At 48.5% G+C, this 15,600-nt stretch overlaps 1 protein-coding gene across 1 annotated transcript in view; it reads left to right on the forward strand.

Annotated features, from left to right (window-relative positions):
- The first annotated feature begins 11,895 nt into the window (after positions 1 to 11,895).
- The window catches only part of LOC147084472 (NACHT, LRR and PYD domains-containing protein 12-like), a 69,493-nt gene continuing 65,788 nt past the window's right edge, over positions 11,896 to 15,600 (forward strand). Inside the window, exon 1 of the mRNA XM_085979488.1 lies at positions 11,896 to 13,968. The gene's annotated coding sequence lies outside the window, so the exon portion shown is untranslated. The remainder of the gene's footprint in view (positions 13,969 to 15,600) is intronic.

A 15,600-nucleotide genomic window follows, 5' to 3' on the forward strand; every position in this document is an offset into this window, starting at 1 on the left:
CAAGGATCAGCTCCAATTACCAAACTGTGATTGGCAGGAAGAAAACCAGGAACAGCCTCCTGATTGGTGGCAATCAGTTTACAAAGTCAGAACTGGCAGGCTGCACACGGAAAGGGAGAATCTGGGGGGCACGGTGGCATAGTGGTTAGCACTGTTGCCTCACAGCGCCAGGGACCCGGGTTCAAATCTGGCCTCGGGCGACTGTCTGTGTGGAGTTTGCACATTCTCCCTGTGTCTGCGTGGGTTTCCTCCGGGTGCTCCGGTTTCCTCCCACAGTCCAAAGATGTGCGGGTTAGGTTGATTTGGCTATGATAAAAATTGGCCCTTAGTGTTAGGGGATTAAATACGTGGGGTTACGGGGATAGGGTGGGATATGTTTCGGTGCAGGCTCGATGGGCCGAAATGGCCTCTATCTGCACTGTGGGGATTCTGTGATTCTGTGATCTGCGGATCCAGGTAAGGTGCATGTAGTTCTCAGCCTGTGCCCAACTTTAATCTCCCTGTTTAAAGCCAGTATCTCCTGGGGAGATGATGTTCCACGGGCCTTCTCCCCGCGGCTCCAGCCATTCTCTCAGTGTGAGCTCGGGCAGTGACCCAGGGCAGAGGCTCTGTTTAACAGCGAGGGTCCTGGGGACCAGCCCGTTCCTGTTCTGTACTGCCCATCTCAATCTTCAGCGGACTGGAGTGAGATGAATCAGAGTGTTACCCCATCCTTGGCAGCTGAGACTGCGGCAGGCCCTGGACCGTCTTCCTCTCTGAGGATGTTCTCCACCACACACACTGTGTTCACACACTGTGTCTTTGGGGGACGCTCGCAGTTTTGAAGGTGAAGGGGAGCAGGTTGAGGAACTCTGGCGCTCACCACCCACACACACTGTGTTCACACACTGCCTCTTCTGGGGGAAGCTCTCAGTTTTGAAGGTGAAGGGGACCAGGTTGAGGAACTCTGGCGCTCACCACCCACACACACTGTGTTCACACACTGCCTCTTCTGGGGGATGCTCTCAGTTTTGAAGGTGAAGGGGACCAGGTTGAGGAACTCTGGCGCTCACCACCCACACACACTGTGTTCACACACTGCCTCTTCTGGGGGACACTCTCAGTTTTGAAGGTGACGGGGACCAGGTTGAGGAACTCTGGCGCTCACCACCCACACACACTGTGTTCACACACTGCCTCTTCTGGGGGACGCTCTCAGTTTTGAAGGTGAAGGGGACCAGGTTGAGGAACTCTGGCGCTCACCACCCACACACACTGTGTTCACACACTGCCTCTTCTGGGGGACACTCTCAGTTTTGAAGGTGAAGGGGACCAGGTTGAGGAACTCTGGCACTCGCCACCCACACACACTGTGTTCACACACTGCCTCTTCTGGGGGATGCTCTCAGTTTTGAAGGTGAAGGGGACCAGGTTGAGGAACTCTGGCGCTCGCCACTCACACACACTGTGTTCACACACTGCCTCTTCTGGGGGACTCTCTCAGTTTTTAAGATGAAGGGAACCAGGTTGAGGAACTCTGGCGCTCACCACCCACACACACTGTGTTCACACACTGCCTCTTCTGGGGGACACTCTCAGTTTTGAAGGTGACGGGGACCAGGTTGAGGAATTCTGGCGCTCACCACCCACACACACTGTGTTCACACACTGCCTCTTCTGGGGGACACTCTCAGTTTTGAAGGTGACGGGGACCAGTTTGAGGAACTCTGGCGCTCACCACCCACACACATTGTGTTCACACACTGCCTCTTCTGGGGGACACTCTCAGTTTTGAAGGTGAAGGGGACCAGGTTGAGGAACTCTGGCGCTCGCCACCCACACACACTGTGTTCAGACACTGCCTCTTCTGGGGGAAGCTCTCAGTTTTGAAGGTGACGGGGACCAGGTTGAGGAACTCTGGCACTCGCCACCCACACACACTGCCTCTTCTGGGGGACGCTCTCAGTTTTGAAGGTGAAGGGGACCAGGTTGAGGAACTCTGGCACTCGCCACCCACACAGTGGAGCCGCGCCCATCCCCTCACTCGGTCCTCAGCCCCTCAGCTGATGAAAGCGCTCTCAGTTGTTTGGCTCAATCTCCAAACATCAGGCGATTGGTGGGACATTCCACAATGTCCAAGATGTTAATGCAACAATTTGTGTGGAGCGCTGCATTTGTTTTGCTGCACTGACTGAACAGGAAGTGAAAAAGAACTGTTTCTAACTGACTTTGTCCACAGTTAAATGGGGCGAGGACATGTCAAACCGGCTCGATTGGTTTTTACCAGAAACTCCACTCCTCTTTCTATAAACACAAATTCCTCAGATGCCAAACAATCTCTGAGCAGAAACCACCTTTTCACCAGAGGGTGAAACTCGGGCACAAATCTCAACAAGGATCAGCTCAAATGATCAAACTCTGACTCGCTCCATGAAAACCAGCCATTGGCTGCAGTGAATCTCCACAAACGGAGCTTGCAGAGAGACCGAGAATCCCAGGGACCCAGGTAATGTGAATGGAGCTCTGAACCTGTAATCTGTCTCACTCTGCATTGATTCTTCACTCTTCCTGTTTAAAGCCAGGCTCTCCCGGGGAGATTCGGGGACCCAGGTAATGTGAATGGAGCTCTGAACCTGTAATCTGTCTCACTCTGCATTGATTCTTTACTCTTCCTGTTTAAAGCCAGTCTCTCCCGGGGAGATTCAGGGGCCCAGGTAATGTGATTGGAGCTCTGAACCTGTAATCTGTCTCACTCTGCATTGATTCTTTACTCTTCCTGTTTAAAGCCAGGCTCTCCCGGGGAGATTCAGGGACCCAGGTAATGTGAATGGAGCTCTGAACCTGTAATCTGTCTCACTCTGCATTGATTCTTTACTCTTCCTGTTTAAAGCCAGGCTCTCCCGGGGAGATTCAGGGACCCAGGTAATGTGAATGGAGCTCTGAACCTGTAATCTGTCTCACTCTGCATTGATTCTTTACTCTTCCTGTTTAAAGCCGGGCTCTCCCGGGGAGATTCAGGGACCCAGGTAATGTGAATGGAGCTCTGAACCTGTAATCTGTCTCACTCTGCATTGATTCTTTACTCTTCCTGTTTAAAGCCGGGCTCTCCCGGGGAGATTCAGGGACCCAGGTAATGTGAATGGAGCTCTGAACCTGTAATCTGTCTCACTCTGCATTGATTCTTTACTCTTCCTGTTTAAAGCCAGTCTCTCCCGGGGAGATTCAGGGACCCAGGTAATGTGAATGGAGCTCTGAACCTGTAATCTGTCTCACTCTGCATTGATTCTTTACACTTCCTGTTTAAAGCCAGTCTCTCCCGGGGAGATTCAGGGACCCAGGTAATGTGAAAGGAGCTCTGAACCTGTAATCTGTCTCACTCTGCATTGATTCTTTACACTTCCTGTTTAAAGCCAGGCTCTCCCGGGGCGATTCAGGGACCCAGGTAATGTGAATGGAGCTCTGAACCTGTAATCTGTCTCACTCTGCATTGATTCTTTACTCTTCCTGTTTAAAGCCGGGCTCTCCCAGGGAGATTCAGGGACCCAGGTAATGTGAATGGAGCTCTGAACCTGTAATCTGTCTCACTCTGCATTGATTCTTTACTCTTCCTGTTTAAAACCAGTCTCTCCCGGGGAGATTCAGGGACCCAGGTAATGTGAATGGAGCTCTGAACCTGTAATCTGTCTCACTCTGCATTGATTCTTTACTCCTCCTGTTTAAAGCCAGTCTCTCCCGGGGAGATTCAGGGACCCAGGTAATGTGAATGGAGCTCTGAACCTGTAATCTGTCTCACTCTGCATTGATTCTTTACTCTTCCTGTTTAAAGCCAGTCTCTCCCGGGGAGATTCAGGGACCCAGGTAATGTGAATGGAGCTCTGAACCTGTAATCTGTCTCACTCTGCATTGATTCTTTACTCTTCCTGTTTAAAGCCAGTCTCTCCCGGCGAGATTCGGGGACCCAGGTAATGTGAATGGAGCTCTGAACCTGTAATCTGTCTCACTCTGCATTGATTCTTTACGCTTCCTGTTTAAAGCCAGGCTCTCCCGGGGAGATTCGGGGACCCAGGTAATGTGAATGGAGCTCTGAACCTGTAATCTGTCTCACTCTGCATTGATTCTTTACTCTTCCTGTTTAAAGCCAGGCTCTCCCGGGGAGATTCGGGGACCCAGGTAATGTGAATGGAGCTCTGAACCTGTAATCTGTCTCACTGCATTGATTCTTTACTCTTCCTGTTTAAAGCCAGGCTCTCCCGGGGAGATTCAGGGACCCAGGTAATGTGAATGGAGCTCTGAACCTGTAATCTGTCTCACTCTGCATTGATTCTTTACTCTTCCTGTTTAAAGCCAGTCTCTCCCGGGGAGATTCAGGGACCCAGGTAATGTGAATGGAGCTCTGAACCTGTAATCTGTCTCACTCTGCATTGATTCTTTACTCTTCCTGCTTAAAGCCAGGCTCTCCCGGGGAGATTCAGGGACCCAGGTAATGTGAATGGAGCTCTGAACCTGTAATCTGTCTCACTCTGCATTGAATCTTTACTCTTCCTGTTTAAAGCCAGTCTCTCCCGAGGAGATTCGGGGACCCAGGTAATGTGAATGGAGCTCTGAACCTGTAATCTGTCTCACTCTGCATTGATTCTTCACTCTTCCTGTTTAAAGCCGGGCTCTCCCGGGGAGATTCAGGGACCCAGGTAATGTGAATGGAGCTCTGAACCTGTAATCTCTCTTGTTAAATCTGTGAGTTGTTCAAGTAATTAATACTCAGACTTAATCTGTAACAATAAAACAGGTCTTTACTGGTTGGAGGTAGGGACTGCACGTAGGTCTTTACTTCATGCCCACAGGCGGGAACTGAGGGGAGATCAGTACCCACAGTACTATTTATACCCCTATGGCCAGGAGTGGTACTGCGTATCACTACGCCCAACAAGTAGTGCAGTCCTGTCCATAGGTTCAAAGTAGCACACATATTACATACACAACATTCCTCCCTTCCTTGCTTTACAGTCATCTCCCCATTTAACATAACGTAATAACATATATACATATATAACTTCAGGTTTACATAACAGAATAACATAGATACATAGATAACTTCATGTCAAAACAGATCACAGATTCAGTCTCTGCGGAAAACAGTTCACAGATTCAATCTCTGTGGTGGAGTCGGTTCACGTTGCTGGAGTGACTCATTCAATAGTCTTTCCATGGATTTAACAGTTTGAACTTCCGAACTGAATTGGCTCCGTTCGGAGGGACCACGTGTGTGATCTGGTAGAGGTAATAATGGTTCAGATGGGTCATCTTCTGTTTCGACTTTTCCTTTTCTGCTTCTTGGAGACTCTCTGGGCTCCACTGTCAGCTGCCAGCTGCATGCGCAGTTCCTCCTTCTCTTCCTCCTTTTTCCGTAGTAGAGCCACCTTCTCCCGATGTTCCGTAGACTTTCGGTGCTCCTCCATGATTTCTGTATGGTGGGAGTCGAAGTTACAAGTTGGGCAGGACAGGACATAGTAATATTCGGTGTCGTCCTGATCTAGGCCAGTGAGAGGGTCTTCTATTTCCTCCATACCCAGCTGGGCATTAGCCAGCTTTTGTTCCAAGTCCAGACATCTTTCCTGAAGAGACTTCTTCATGCGTACCTCTTCATCCAGCTTTTTCTGGGCTTTCAGCAAGTCGTTTACTAATGACCTCATTTGAGATTTTACTACTTCAACTTCTTTTGGAGATTGATTGATCGGACTATTCAATCCCTCTACCGGAGCAGCTGTTTCAGCGGTCTGTTGTTCTACGTTGACGTGAGTCAGTGTACTTTTGGCATCCAAGGGCTGCTCTGTTGCAGTCATCTCAGTCTGTGTTGCCACCTCAGCTCTTCCAATAACCTTTGAGAGCTCCGAACCCCTTTCGTTTGAATATTGAAGTTCGTGTTCAAGTTTTTCCCATTTCAGAGTCCTGTCCTTCAGCATATGCAGGAGTTGGCTGACCGTTAACTCCTCTGACATCAGACGTTTTGTGTGCTCCTGCTCCATTTTCTCCATCAGCTGCTTCTGTTGTCTTTCCAGATTCTCCAACTCTATATCAAAGAACTCTTTCGTTGCGTTCAACTCTTGCTCAAAACAGTGAAGCATTTGTTCTAATTGCTGTTGTAGTTTGAAATGGAGTTGAGTTCGAGCCCGGTGTCCCTCAGAAATGGGCACATCAGTAGACTTGCCAGACTCAGAATCCACAGTTAAACTATGTTGTTGTTGCTCAGTGGAATTCTGTGCTGAAACTTTGTCTTTTGCACCTGAGTTGGGCTTACAATCATCCGTTCCAGAGTCTGGGCCAACTATCTTCACCGAGTTCTCACTCGTTATTGTTTGTAGGAAATGCCAGTCCATATTCATTTTCCTAATCCACTCCCGTCCTAGTAGTGGAGGACCTCCTTCAGATATCACATATAAGTCCATTATTTGACTGTCTTCACCCTTGTGGACCACTGCAACCTCTATTTTCCCGATGGGGTACACTCTTTGCCCCGTGTATGTTTCCAATATAATCCCCGTATCCTGTCGGGGAATATGTTGGAATAACTTTCTGTAATCTTTCTTATTTATGACCGTCAATGCCGATCCAGTGTCCAATTCCAGTTTTACTTGGACTCCTTCTATCTGAAGAGTGACCCAAATTGTCTGGAGGTCTGCACCCTTACCAGCGTTGTGTACTCTTAAGCTAGCCAGTTCATTACTGCTAGCGTCTGAATCGGACTCCTGTTCGGTCACCTTGTGTACCTTTGCGTATTTTCCTTGCGGTGACTTCTTGTTGCTGGTCTTCTTCACTGACCTGCATACTCTAGCTATATGTCCAAGCCTACCACAAGTTCTACATTCTTGGTTTTTAAACCAACACTGGTTCTGATCATGCGTTGTCTTTCCACAACGATAACATTTGCCAGAACTCACACCCAATTTGTGTGCACTGAGCTCCGGTGACCGTAGCTGCATTACTGCCGTGCCTCTCGCTGCGGCTTCGTGTGCTGCTGCCATAGTGACCGCCTTCTCAAGCGTCAGCTCATTCTCCTCGAGCAGTCGCTTTTGTGTATCCTGTTTAAATAAACCACACACAAATTTGTCTCGAAGTGCCTCTGTCAGTCCCATTCCAAACTGGCAATATTTCGCTAATTTACGCAATTCCAGCAAATAATCAGCATTGCTTTCATGCTGTAGCTGCCTTCTGTCGTAAAATTTAAATCGTTCCGCTAGCATCAGCGGCGTGGGGTTTAGATGATCTTTCAGGACAGTAACAATCTCATCGAACGTCTTATCCGCCAGTTCATCTGGTGATAACAGGTGTTTCAATTGCCCATATGTCTTCGCACCCATTAAATTTAATAATGTTAGAGCTTTATCTTGGTCACGAATTTTATTGGCCTTACAATAATTTTTTACTCTTTCAACATATATGGCCCAATCTTCAAGGTCACTATCAAAGGTGCTAATATTCCCGTGTTTAGGCATTGTAGATTTGCAATTTCTCAGATTTTTTTTTTTTTTTTTACTGCTATCCAAGATGGCGGCTTCCCGCTCTTGCCGTCGTCCTCCGCCCACAAAATGGCGGTTTTCCCGCACTTGGCGGTCTTCACCCGTCCCCCAACGCCGTCTCCCTTCAGCCCCCGAGTGCGGCCCTTATCTTCGCCGCGATCGCCCGAGTGCGGCCCTTATCAGCGGATGCGATCGCTGGATCGCGAAGCGGCTCTCGGCTCTTATCAGGAGATGCGATCGCTCCGTTGAAACGCCTCCCGCTCGAAGCGGCTCTCGCGCCCTATTCCTCCAGCTCCCCCAGCCCCGTTCGTGCGGCCAATGCGGTCGACTGCCTGTCGCGTCGCTGCCCGGCTCAGACAACGGCTTACCCACCACCAAGCTGGAGAAGAAGCTGACGGTCGCCGATGGAGGCTCCGAGGTCAGGATGTCTTCCAGTGGGGTGGAGAGGGTGGAAACCTCTCTGCAACGTCCTGGCTGTGGACGAAGCTGCCGTGGAGTGACTGCCGCAGGGTCTGAATCAGACTCGTCGCCAGTGTTAAAGCTGTGAGTTGTTCAAGTAATTAATACTCAGACTTAATCAGTAACAATAAAACAGGTCTTTACTGGGTGGAGGTAGGGACTATACGTAGGTCTTTACTTCATGCCCACAGGCGGGAACTGAGGGGAGATCAGTACCCACAGTACTATTTATACCCCTATGGCCAGGAGTGGTACTGCGTATCACTACGCCCAACAAGTAGTGCAGTCCTGTCCATAGGTTCAAAGTAGCACACATATTACATACACAACATGTCTCACTCTGCATTGATTCTTTACTCTTCCTGTTTAAAGCCAGGCTCTCCCGGGGAGATTCGGGGACCCAGGTAATGTGAATGGAGCTCTGAACCTGTAATCTGTCTCACTCTGCATTGATTCTTTACTCTTCCTGTTTAAAGCCAGGCTCTCCCGGGGAGATTCGGGGACCCAGGTAATGTGAATGGAGCTCTGAACCTGTAATCTGTCTCACTCTGCATTGATTCTTTACTCTTCCTGTTTAAAGCCGGGCTCTCCCGGGGAGATTCAGGGACCCAGGTAATGTGAATGGAGCTCTGAACCTGTAATCTGTCTCACTCTGCATTGATTCTTTACTCTTCCTGTTTAAAGCCAGGCTCTCCCAGGGAGATTCGGGGACCCAGGTAATGTGAATGGAGCTCTGAACCTGTAATCTGTCTCACTCTGCATTGATTCTTTACTCTTCCTGTTTAAAGCCGGGCTCTCCCAGGGAGATTCGGGGACCCAGGTAATGTGAATGGAGCTCTGAACCTGTAATCTGTCTCACTCTGCATTGATTCTTTACTCTTCCTGTTTAAAGCCAGGCTCTCCCGGGGAGATTCTGTTCCACGGGCTGCTGTGGCCAATCCATTCACTGTGTCTGCTCGGACAGTGACCGCGGATGGTCTGTTCTACACTGGGACCCTCAGGTCAACCATAGAAACATAGAAGATAGGAGCAGGAGAAGGCCATTCGGCCCCTCGAGCCTGCTTCACCATTCCATGAGATCATGGCTGATCATCCAAATTCAGTACCATGTCCCTGCTTTCTCCCCCTATCCCTTGATCCCTGCTCCCGTTCCCCACCATCCCTCTCATTGTTAAGTGGGCTCGAGCGAGAGTGACCAGGAACACCGATTCCACAGTGTCCGCCAATCCTTGGCTGTTCAGGAAGACTGCGGTGGGATTGTGGAAGCAGTTTATTGTAACACAATGTGGGACAATACACTGTAGATTGGAAGGTTACTGACTGGAATACAGCCTGAATAGGGAATGACTGGGAGAGGGTCACACGGAGTTTAGATACAGAAATCACTAAACCTTGGATTCAAGCTCGAAATAATACTCGAGGTCTCTGCAGTTGTTCAGTGAGCTGGAACGCGGTGTGTTGAGCTTGGGACGCCTGTCCCAGGATGGACAGGTTGTCTGTGGAGGGAGTCCGGCTGGAATTGTTCAGGGTGAGAGCTGAGATGAAGGGACGGAGCTATGATGAGAGACTAGGTTAACTTTAGTTATATTTCCAGGGATAAGCCAGTGGTCTAATTTAATATTCTCCTCCTTCTGATTTACCCAGAGTGACAATTCTTTCTCTGTAATATCCTGTCAATTCCCTTCATTGTGATAAACGTGGGCCAGTAAAGAATCTTCACCCTGTTCGGGCAAACCAGGGAATGGGGACGGAATATTAAAATGATAAGAGACACGTTTAAAAGCCGATGATAAATCATTGATCCTGTTATAAAGGACTGTGGAACTACAGCCCGCTCGGTGATACATGACGGATTAATTGTTGTGTTACAAAGCGGGAGTTGTTGGTCACGGAGTAGAAGGGGAGGGAGAGAACAGTTCAGCAAAGGCCACTAACTTTTAATGGACATTGGATAAACATTGGAAGATATGGATCGATGGGAGAGCGTGTGACGGTGAGATTAGTTTAGCGTTGTTCTGGTAAAGAGCCGGTACAGACACGATGATCTGATGCTTGCATTCTGTGCTGTAAACATCCATGTCAGGGAAGGGGGAATTTATATCTCGGGTGCTGCAGGAATGGGCCGACAACAGCAGGGGCGCTATTGCCCACTGACAGCCTGTGATTTTCCTCACAGTGAAATGAGTGAAGGGAAAATCGCGGGCTGAGAGAGTGCAGTTCCCGACAGGAGATCCCAGCCGGCGTCAGGGGCGCTGAAGTGGAAAATTCTCCAGCAAAATGTTAAAGTGCTGGCCCGGGTAATAAAATACCAGAACAGGCTGTGTGGGATAAATCAATCCGGTCTGTTGCTATATTCCAGTGACAGCTTCTTGTTATCAAACTCAGTTAAAATCCAGGATGTCCTGTTCAGGAGATTGAAACTGATGGAGTGAAGCAGCCCCCATGGTATAACAGAAATCTCCCCTGTCTCCAGGCTGTTCGTTTCCTACCCTGAAATTAGGAGCAGCATTCTCAGCCTAGTTCTCAGAGCAACTTGGACAGAATTTCCAGCGAGGTGCCCTGAACTCCCTCCATAACTTCAGCAGGAGATCGATCAGGGGAATCTTCATTTCTGAAGGTAGAGTGGACCAGGTTCAGGAACAACATCAACAGTGTACACAACTAGGAGGAAACATAGAAGATAGGAGCAGGAGTAGGCCATTCGGCCCCTCGAGCCTGTTCCACCATTCAATGAGATCATGGCTGATCATCCAAATTCAGTACCTGGTCCCTGCCTTCTCTCCATATCCCTTGATCCCTTTAGCCTCAAGAAATATATCCAACTCTTTCTTGAATATATTTAATGAACTGGCCTCCACCGTCCTCTGTGGCAGAGAATTCCACAGGTTCACCACTCTCTGGGTGAAGAAATTCCTTCTCATTTCAGTCCTAAATGGCTTACCCCTTATCCTTAGACTATGACCCCTGGTTCTGGACTCCCCGGCCATCAGAAACATCCTTCCTGCATCTAGTCTGTCCAGGCCTGACAGAATTTTATAAGTTTTGATGAGATCCCCTCTCAATCTTCTAAACTCCAGTGAGTATAAGCCCAATCGACACAATCTCTCCTCATATGTCATTCCTGCCATCCCAGGCATCAGCCTGGTGAATCTTCGCTGCACTCCTTCCATGGCAAGAACATCCTTCCTCAGGTAAGGTGACCAAAACTGCACACAATACTCAAGGTGCGGTCTCACCAAGGCCCTGTACAACTGTAGCAAGACATCCTTGTTCCTGTATTCGAACCCTCTTGCTACGAAGGCCAACATACCATTTGCCGCCTTAACCGCCTGCCATTAGGAGGCTTCCTGCGTGCGAAGGCCTCATATCGGGGAAAAAAATCTAGGCCCTTACCTGAGGCCCAGACACTTCCGCTCCTGGGCCTCTCCACAGTCGAAATATGCAGGGCCTGGATATCCCGGGGAGCAGGCGGTTCGCAAGCATCCCTGGGATCAAGTGGGTCAAGCCAACCAATAGGAGAAGGGATTCTCCCTTCATTTACTTGACAAGATAGACCCGTCAAATATATGAATGGCGATCACCCCAACAACACACTAAAACATTAAATACATGTAAAAAACATCACGCATTTAAAATCAGTAAACATTACATTAAATTACATTTTTAAAAAGTTATATTTTTTGAAAAAATATAATTAAAGTTTTTTACAGGCTAAAAATAAAGTAACCGATTTTAAAAGTATTTTGAAATTATAAATGGGAAATTTTTTAAAAACTTTTTTTCAACACTTCTGCTGGTAAAAGCAAGGCTCCCACCTGGTAAAATCAGGTAACATATTTCTAAGGGTTTTCTGTAGGCGGAGGTTCTGCAGGAAACGGAACTCTCCCCCTGCAGAGGCCTTTCTCCAGGGCAGGTGTTCCATCTGTTAAGACCGTTCTTGACTGATCGGAAATGCCAGTTTTCAGTGGATGCACTTCGCATTCCTGAAACTGTCATTTCCAATGTTCCTACGGGTGTGGACACAGCACGTACTCACCTGTAGGCATCGGAAAATACCGGCCATTATTGTGGATGATCATCGTGCTCATGGCCTTGACGGAGGCCTGTCTGAGGGGTGATGACACCTTTCCCCTCAATGAAGCTCCCCTGCCTGGCGCTACCTTCCACCATTCAGCCCGCTCAATCCGCCGCAGTGGTGGTGTAGCCCCTACCTCTAAATCACACATTGGTCTGGCTCCCAACTCCTCTGGCAACTTAGAGTCATAGAGTCATAGAGTAATACAGCATGGATAGAGGCCCTTCGGCCCATCGTGTCCGCGCCGGCTTCTCCCCCTTTTGAGCATCCGGCCCTGTTCCAGCCCTCTTGCCTCTCATTCCTGCTCCGCACCATTACCCCTGGAATCCCCAAGGATCTATCCTGGGCTCCCTCCTCTTTCTCAGCTGCATGCTACAATACATCAGGTTCCACGTGGACACTGATGACATCCAGCTCTACCTAACCACCACCCTCTCCCTCGACCCAAAGCCTCCGTGTTATCAGACTGCCTGTTGAACACTCAATCCAGGATTAGACACAATTTCCTCCAATTAAACATTGGAAAACTTTGTCTTCACCCCTACCCCCACCCGCCACAAGCTCCATCCCCTCGCCATGGATTCCAGTCCCTCCCTGGCCTCTGTCTCGGGCTGAACCAGACTGATCGCATCCTACTTGACTGAGCTGAGATTTCCACCCACATCCCCTCCATCACCAAGATAGCTTAATTCCACCTCCGTGATATTGCCCTTCTCCACCTCTGCTATTCTGCTGCTGAAACCATCACCTGTCTTTTGTTACCTCTGATCCCGATGGTTCCAATATTCTCCTGGTCGGCCTCCCATCTTCCACTTTCCACAAACAAACTCATCCAGGACTCTGCCGGCTGCATCATAACCCGCACCAAGATTGGTGCACCTGCCCCACTGAGATCAACACTCCATTAGATTTTTAAATTGTTTTTTGTACCTGTGTACTGGCATTTAATCATTTATGTACTTGGACTCTCAAATCTCTTTGCTCCTCTGACAGTTCCTACTTTCTCGCCATTTAGAAAATACTCTGATTTATCTTTGCTGGGTCCAAAGTGGGTGACCTGAGACTTGCCCACGTTCAACTCCATTTGCCGCAGTGTTTCCACTCAATTACTCTCTCGATGTCCCTTTACAGCCACGTGCTCCAGTCCACACTACTTACTGTCCCCTGAGCAGAGGGTCATCCCTGAGTTTGGATATAAAACTCTCTCTTCCTTCATCCAAGACATTAATAAATATGGTGAAAAGTTGAGGCCCCAGAACTGAGCCCTGGGGAACATCACCTGTCACTTCAATGGTAATACACATTGGGAATGATGTAAATCGGGCTACCGACCTGTTTTACACAATCGCATAAAGCCAAGATCTACCCCCTTGTTAAATAATAGTAAATGAGAAACAAACCCATCGCCCGGGGTGTAAAATCGGTGCCAATTCGCTAGCTCCTGTTCTTCACCAGGTGACTAAAGTTTTCCCACTTTACAGCAGTGACCACACTTCAAAAGTACTTCATTGGCTGTAAAGCACTTTGGAATGCCCTGAGGTCCTGAAAGGCGCTATAGAAATGCAATTATTTCTTTCTGACTAAAATTACGCCCATGTCTAACATTGATTAAAAGAAAATCTGCTGAGGACTTTAACAAAGTTTCAGGTTTCACCAACATCATGTTCTGAATGTACTGAGTCTGTTTTTGCTGTAACCTCTCCTCAAAATCAGTGACCCTTCAGTATCAATTCATGAAGTGAATTGTTCATGACTTTCTTCAACTTATATCCACAGCTCCAAATGCTACAATCGTTGAGATGCTCCGAACGTGGGATGATGACCAACTCTACAAACTGTGACATTCTCCCGGGACAGACTGGAACAGGCAATGAAGGAGGGCTGGACGGTGTCATGGTGGGGTCAATCTAAGAGGAAGAACTCAGTGGATTACAACATCGGGTAAGTGGCAGAAACACAGATTGAGTTTGGTTGGTTTCAATATCACACAAGCAGCAGGAAGCTGCAGCCCAGAAATTGCTGATAATGATGTTGGAGGATAAGCACATCACACTTTACAGTGAGGTTCCTCTAGGAGCTATTTCAGCTCAAGGTTTATCCCCTTCAAATAAGAAAATTCCAGAGCAAGGTGATCTGAATGTGTGAAATGCTCATCCGTGAATATCGCCAATGACAATTGCCGCCTCGTGGTTTTTCCCACCACCTGCCCTAGAAGACTTTAACTCTGATCAACTATTAAATACATTGGGGTTCACGTTCGAGGGATGATTTCCAAATTGTGATTCGGATATGGGGCTGGGTCGGTGTTGTTGGGCGGCTGGGTCAGTGGGGTGGGGGCAGTGGGCGAGGTCATAGGGTCAGTGGTATGTAGGCTGGGTCAGTGGTGTTCGATTTCGGGCTGGGTCATTGGGGAGTAGTCTGTATCAGTGGGTGCCGCTGTGGGGCTGCATCAGTCGGGGGTGGAGCTTGTTCAGTGGGGTGTCGGACATCGAAACATAGAAGGCAGGAGTAGGCCATTCGGCCCCTCGAGCCTGCTCCGCCATTCAATGCGATCATGGCTGATCATCCAAATTCAGTACCCTGTCCCTGCCTTCTCCACATATCCCTTGATCCCTTTAGACTTAAGAAATATATCTAACTCCTTCTTGAATATCTTTAATGAATTGGCATCAACTGCCTTTTGTGGTAGAGAATTCCACAGGTTCACCACTCTCTGGGTAAATAAATTCCTCCTCATTGCTGTCCTAAATGGCTTACCCCTTATCCTTAGACTGTGACCCCTGGTTCTGGACTCCCGCCATCGGGAACATCCTTCATGCATCTAGTCTGCCTAGTCCTGTTAGAATTGTATAAGTTTCAATGAGATCGCCTCTCATTCATTCTTCAAAATTCTAGCGAACATAAGCCCAATCATCCCAATCTCTCCTCATACGTCATTCCTGCCATCCCAGGTATCAGCCTGGTGAATCTTCGCTGCACTCCTTCCATGGCAAGAACATCCTTCCTCAGATAAGGCGAACAAAACTGCAAACAATACTCAAGATGTGGTCTCAACAAGGCCCTGTACAACTGCAGCAAGACATCCTTGTTCCTGTACTCAAACCCTCTCGCTACGAAGGCCAACATACCATTTGCCTTCTTAATCACCTGCTGCACCTGCATGCTTACCTTCAGTGACTGGTGCACAAGGACACCCAGGTCTCGTTGCACTTCCCCTTCTCCCAATCTATTGCCGTTCAAATAATAATCTACCTTCCTGTTTTTACTGCCAAAGTGGACAACCTCGCATTTATCCACATTATACTGCATCTGCCATGCATCTGGCCAATCACACAACCTGTCCGAATCATACTGTAGTTTCTCGGCATCCTCCTCACGGTACACACGCTCACCCAGCTTTGTGTCGTCTGCAAACTTGGAGATATTACATCAAGTTCCCTCGTCTAGATCATTTATATATATTGTGAACAGCTGGGGTCCAAGCACCAATCCCTGCGGTACCCCACTAGTCACTGCCTGACACTCAGGAAAAAGACCCGTTTATTCGAACTCTGCTTCCTTTCTGCCAACCAG

Source organism: Somniosus microcephalus, unplaced genomic scaffold, assembly GCF_052327205.1.
Source record: "Somniosus microcephalus isolate GS21.2 unplaced genomic scaffold, FLI_Smic_1.0 unresolved_chr9, whole genome shotgun sequence".
NCBI lineage: Eukaryota > Metazoa > Chordata > Chondrichthyes > Squaliformes > Somniosidae > Somniosus > Somniosus microcephalus.